The sequence below is a fragment of the Bubalus bubalis genome, chromosome 20 (genome assembly GCF_019923935.1).
Source record: "Bubalus bubalis isolate 160015118507 breed Murrah chromosome 20, NDDB_SH_1, whole genome shotgun sequence".
Lineage (NCBI taxonomy): Eukaryota > Metazoa > Chordata > Mammalia > Artiodactyla > Bovidae > Bubalus > Bubalus bubalis.
Window position 1 is genome coordinate 58604925 of NC_059176.1, and position 6002 is coordinate 58610926.

At 39.2% G+C, this 6002-nt stretch overlaps 1 long non-coding RNA gene across 2 annotated transcripts in view; it reads left to right on the forward strand.

The window, feature by feature from the left end:
• Positions 1-2672, forward strand: part of LOC112580904 — an 11873-nt gene extending 9201 nt beyond the window's left edge. For both annotated transcript variants that reach the window (XR_006546893.2, XR_006546894.2), the window contains 3 exons: positions 441-652; positions 1081-1261; positions 2430-2672. This is a non-coding gene — a long non-coding RNA (uncharacterized LOC112580904). The remainder of the gene's footprint in view (positions 1-440; positions 653-1080; positions 1262-2429) is intronic.
• Positions 2673-6002: the final 3330 nt, after the last annotated feature.

Sequence of the window (6002 nt, forward strand, 5' to 3'; positions counted from 1 at the left end):
CGGTTGTTTGAGGGAATGAAGTACCCAGAACTGGTTGGCATGGTTTTCTTTTCTGATTGTATAAAATGCTTAATCGGACTGTTTGTCTCAAAATATTTTTTGCTCAGTGAAAATCCTCTTTTATATAAAACATTCTTTGACTCATTTGTCAAAAGAATCTTTCTGTTATCAATGTCCAAATTACCAATCAATTCTATAAATTTATTTTTTTTTTAAAGAAAACCGAACAGAAACAAACAAGCTAGTTAACAAATTGGGGAACACATGTATACCTGTGGCGGATTCATTTTGATATTTGGCAAAACTAATACAATTATGTAAAGTTTAAAAATAAAATAAAATTAAAAAAAAAAAAAGAAAGCACATATTTTAAAGTGTAAAATGTTCCCTGGAATATTTCTAACAAGTAAATTGCAATCTACGGTTTGTGTTGTGCTGAGTTATGTCCCATCAGATTTACAAGGACAATGGAGTGACTGTCTTGGACAGAGTTTCCATTTCCTCCACCGTATGTGCAGATTGTTGGGAAGGACATAGGTGATTTGAAGAGGGAGTAAAGAGTGGCTAAAGTCCAGCGATTTAGAAGAAAATGTGAACATTTTTCCTCTCACGACTTAACTGAGATACACACTTTCCAAAGGATGTGTGGCAGGTAAATTTTGGGGTCCTTCTAATTTTTCTCCAGTGTCTTATATTAAATGATATCAAACACATTCTAAGCTAGAACTCATTATTAAGAACGACAAGGAAGATTGATGTAATATGAAATAATCAGAGGAGGAGATAGTGGGTAAGCAAAAATTCTCTTTGACCTCTGGTCTAATCTTGAAGGGAAATGTAGATTAGAAAAAGCAAAGCTGGAACTCAGCATGAAACAGCCTTACAGGCCACAGGACATAGACCATGGAAAAACAGGGGGATGAATGGACAAGAGGAAGGTGAGTGGAAACAGAAGCTACAGGAAATGATGCACTGGACTCCGGAGGACAACTTCCTACTCACATACTGTCCACATTCTTAACACTTCACCTCCATTGTCTGTTTACTCATTTTTTGATTCATTTGTTTCTTATATTCAAGATAAACATCTTGAGAAAAGGCTGCCACTTCAGGAGTCACATTCTGCAAAAATGAAGAAGATATAACATAAGAAGGATCCATCTTACAAAATGAAGTCTGTCGATAATTTAGTATTGGTTTATTTCTGTTTTCCATCCTCTGATGTCAAGCAATATACTGCCTTCCTGTCCTCATTTCAAAGGTGCTTATTTGTAAAATCATAATCTTATTAATAATAGTTATTTGCCAAGATCTGTCCTATGTTTCATAGAACACTAAAGTATATTCAAAATTCAGAGAAACATTTTATTAATTCTTACTAGTGAAAGTGAAAGTGTTTGTCACTCAGTCATGTCTGACTCTTTTTGACCCCATGGACTGTGGCCCACCAGCCTTCTATGTGCATGGAATTCTCCAGGTAAGAATACTAGAGTGGGTTGCCATTCCCTTCTCAAGGGGATCTTCCCTACCCAGAGACTGAACCCCAGGTCTCCTGCATTGCAGTCAGATTCTTTACCGTCTGAACCACCAGGGAAGAAAAGTCTATTCAATGGGAAAATCTTCAAGCTTTGTTCTAGAGATATATACTGCTTTGAAATGTAGCATTTCGTACTTGACAAAAATGCAACAAAGCTTAATAATCCAGAAAAAAATACTTTTCTAAAACTTTGAGTGTTTGAAGTTTCAGAAATAAATGTGGCCAGTTTCAAATATTTCTAGGGTAGCAGCAGACTCATCTGGTTCTTTTCACCAGGGCTGAATGTCCTGGTGAGGTGTGTGTGGTATGTGAATTGGTCGGGGTCCAACTGGGACCCAGTTTTTCTCAGATCATCTCCCTCTCGTTTATGTTTCCTGTGACAGCAGTAACTGGAAGTGATCACAAAACAGTAGAATATTTATTTCCTGGTTTTAGCTGACTAATGAGCATCTGAAAGATACTTGTAACTTGTGTGTGCTTGCTCAGGCAGTGGAATGTCTCTCTTCACTCTGGTAGTTCTTTTTCTAAAATCAATCAAAAGTATTTCCCATACTTAGGCAAAACAAACAAAATAAACCAGGGCTTTTATTCAGTAAATGGGGGTACCTAATAACTATTCCATTAGTTAGTTTTAATAAAAGAAGCAAATATTAAATGATAATGACTTCTTTATGTGACAAAAGTAAACTCCCTTCCAAATCCTGCCAAGAGTAATTTTTTAACCGGGGTAAACTGGGAAGGGAGAGGAGAAAAACATCACCAAAAATACTTGTTATATATGAAAACCAGTAGATAAATAAAATACCATCTTGAGAGCAGAAATAACAATAATAATAATGGCAAATCAAAAACGGATAGTACTAATTTTCCCTCCCTTTTCGCCACCTTACAGGATATCCCGTCTCGCTGCAGAAACAAAACATGGAAATGAATCAGTCGATAAAGGATTTTCTCCCATTAACGATGTTGGCGATTTTGTCCCATGGAAGGGAAGTGGACCATTAAGATGAATGTTCAAAATCTATAGAGATCGCAGTTACTCCCCCACCCCCTGCAGCTGGACGCAAACTTTTGTGTGTGTGATAAAGAATGTCAAGCTAAAGTTAAATGCATTTTATCTAAGTATGGTAATAAATCACCACCTAGACTGACCTACATGTTTAATTTTTTCCAACATTGATAGTTACTCTCTTTTGACTGCTTCTATCACTGACTATTTTTGCTTTTCCTACTAAATCACAGAAAACTGACCTCTGTAGAAGCTCAATACCTATTCTTTGAAGGGTCAGGGAGAGAGAATAAAGCAATAGTTGTGAGAATGTGAAGCCACAAGAGAGAATGAGGCCGCTTTCATCAGGAGAAATTCAGTGGTCATTCAAAAATTGTTCTTGTGATATTTTTCATTTCAAAGAGATGTAAATTCCTCTTAAACAACTTACATTTTTCAAAAGTTAATGTCAAAAATATTAATTGGGACTTCCCTGGCAGTCCAATGGTTAGGACTTCAACTTCCAACACAAAGGGTGTGGGTTTGATCCCTGGTCGGGGAACTAAGATCCCATATGCCTTGGGGGTCAAAAAACCAAAACATAAAACAGAAGAAATATTATAACAAATTCAATAAAGATTTTAAAAATGGTCCACATAAAAAGATCTTTAAAAATGTTAATTAACTTAATTAGCATGATCACAATGGAAACATATATTAAATATGTAGTGAAATACGTTAAATATATACAACTTTTATTTGTCAATAATTCAAAAAAAACACTGAAAATTAAATTAAACATCAGGAATAAATTAAAAAAAGAAAAAAATGAGAGGAGTAAAAGTCCCTTCCATTCCCAAGGTTTATATGACCTAGAAATGAACTTGTCCCAAGAATCAGGTTTAAGACATATATTAGAAGCCATAGACTTTCTATTTTCCCAGAAAGATAAACTTAATATCATAAATATTATCACCATGTTGGGATCAACATGGAGGGTTTGCTGGAATTAAATATTTAAAGCAAGAGGTGAGGAAAGATTTATGTAATGCTAATTTCAGGCAGTTTTCAAGGTTAATGCTTGTCCACATTTGCATGGCCAGCTCTCCTCACCCCAGGCCCACATGATCAGCTCTGGCCTGCTTGCCACTGGCATCAGCTCCTTCTGTGATATGCTGGCTGCAATTCAACGGTGAAGCGTGCATTTTCTCTGCTGAGCATTTAGGGAGACTGCAGGCAGTGACATATGATGTAAATGAAAAAACAGAAAAAAGTATGACCCTAAAACTCACCATCAGAAGGCTTGTAGGTGTCCTGCTCACTGTTCCAAAGTGGGCACTCAGACAGGCCACCCAAACTGCTGACATTCTTCCTTGACCCTTTCAAAGTAGCTGTGAGCCTAATGATTGGGTTTTGGAACTGAGCTTCACAGGAATTGGTTCCAATCCTGGGTGGTGCTGAGAAAACTCCAGTCTCACCAGAATTTGGCTGAGACCACCAGACGCGTTTCATGTGAGGGCCTTTTCCCATAATCTGACCAGAATGGTTTATAAATGTTCTGGAGAGCAAAAAGCAGGTCCCACAGGCTGCGAAAGGGCCATGCCCTGCTCGGTTAGGAGACCACACAGCCATCCCCTCTCCCTTCTGAGTATTTAGAGTTAGAAAAACCACAACACCCCTCTCCTTCAGAAGCTGAGGGTGAAAGTGGAAAAAGACAGCAACACAAATTGCATCCTACAGCTGAGAAAGCCTCTCTCTTGGAAAAGCTAGAAAATAAATAAATAAAGGGGGAAATCCAAATGGGATTGCTCTTCAAACACACAAATGATCTTATGTTAACAGTTGGGATTAAACAGCTGTCTCGTGGTTATGTGATCATAACAGATGCTGTGTGCAAACGTTTCCTGCTAGCTTTGTTTTGGTTATTGCTGTTTGTGCAGTTCAATGGGCTGAATTCAGCTTAAGGGATACAGGTTTTTATTATCCTTCTGTGCTGCACGGGCAGCTTCATCATCTCTTTAAGAGGAAAGGGGGCGAGTGTGAGGGATAGAGGGAGAGGAAATGGAGGGTGGGCTCTCCCATGTCACATTGGGAATGATGTCATATTGATGAAATTCCAACACACTGATTTACGGCCACTTTGCTGTTAAAGTGGTCCCTAGTTCTATTCTTTGTGCCGATGTGTTTGTGTGTGTGTGTGTGTGTGTGTGTGTGTCTGTGCGTGTGTGTAGGCTCTAGTCTAGTGCAGTTTACGCAGCTGGATTTATAAAACCTAGAGAAAGGTTTCTTTGATGCCTAACAGATTACAATGTAGTATTGCTCTCTGGTTTGTCTCTCTTCCTCCCATACCCTCCAGAGGCAAAAAGGTACTAGCCAATTTTGAATATTCCTAGAAGTTCCATTGCATCCTAGAAGTGGGGATCACCCTATCTATGTCAGCCGAGTGACGTGGCAAACCCTCACTATTTTGGGGAAGTTCAAATCTGAAGCCATTTTGGCCTGAATTATATGACTTGTTCGAATCAAAATATCCTCTTGGCTCAAGTTCTTTCAGAGAGATGCTGTGATTCATAACACATTTTGCCTACCGACAGATTTTATTTCTACTTATATTTTCCAAACTTTAAAAAAACATGATGTAAATGGCAGAAATAATGTTTCTGGGTTCGCAAAGCACCTGGCTTCCATGAGGAGGAGGTAAAGAGAACAACGTGGGTGCTATTTAGCAGGGCTGGCGTGGGCTCAGCCTGCCGGTCCACACCCCCGGGACCTCAATTCTCAGCTATAAACAGCCCATCTTCATCCATGTAGGCAAGCATTTACTGGCCAGTAGCTCATCTATGCTTTTGGAAATTTTGAATGGGGGAAGGAGGAAGCAGATTCCATTGCCCAGAACCTTCTGTTACGAATCACACCTTTGAGTGGGACGTCCTACCGTGGTGGAGTCTCTCCCCTCTGGTATCCTTACTGAAGAGGAGGCTTTAACAATAAACATTTATAAAGAACCAAACTTAAATTGCCCTCTTATTCTCACTCTAAGGAGATATTTAATGATGACTCTCCAGGGTTTACAGCTCACAGAATGAGATTAGCCTTTCCCTGAAAAGTAGCCAAAGCAGTCCCATTTCTAGAATGTTTTAAATCAATTTCAGAGCAACTACATACACATGCAACTCTTGATCCACTAATGCCTGAACAGCTCCTGGAGATGCTTTCCTAACTTGACACAAAAGCAAGTCAAGGTTCATCCTATAAGGTAAGTAGCGTATCTAAGTTGTCCAAGTTTATACGAGTAGTAAGCTGCTGCTGCTGCTAAGTCACTTCAGTCGTGTCCGACTGTGTGACCCCATGGACGGCAGCCGGGTAGCGAGCAGTGGAGCCCATACTGGTACCCACACTGGGAATCTTGGCCACAAGATACAGAGACTGAGAAGAGTGTTTGCTCAGGGGCCGCTGTTGTTGTCTTTGTCTTTTTTA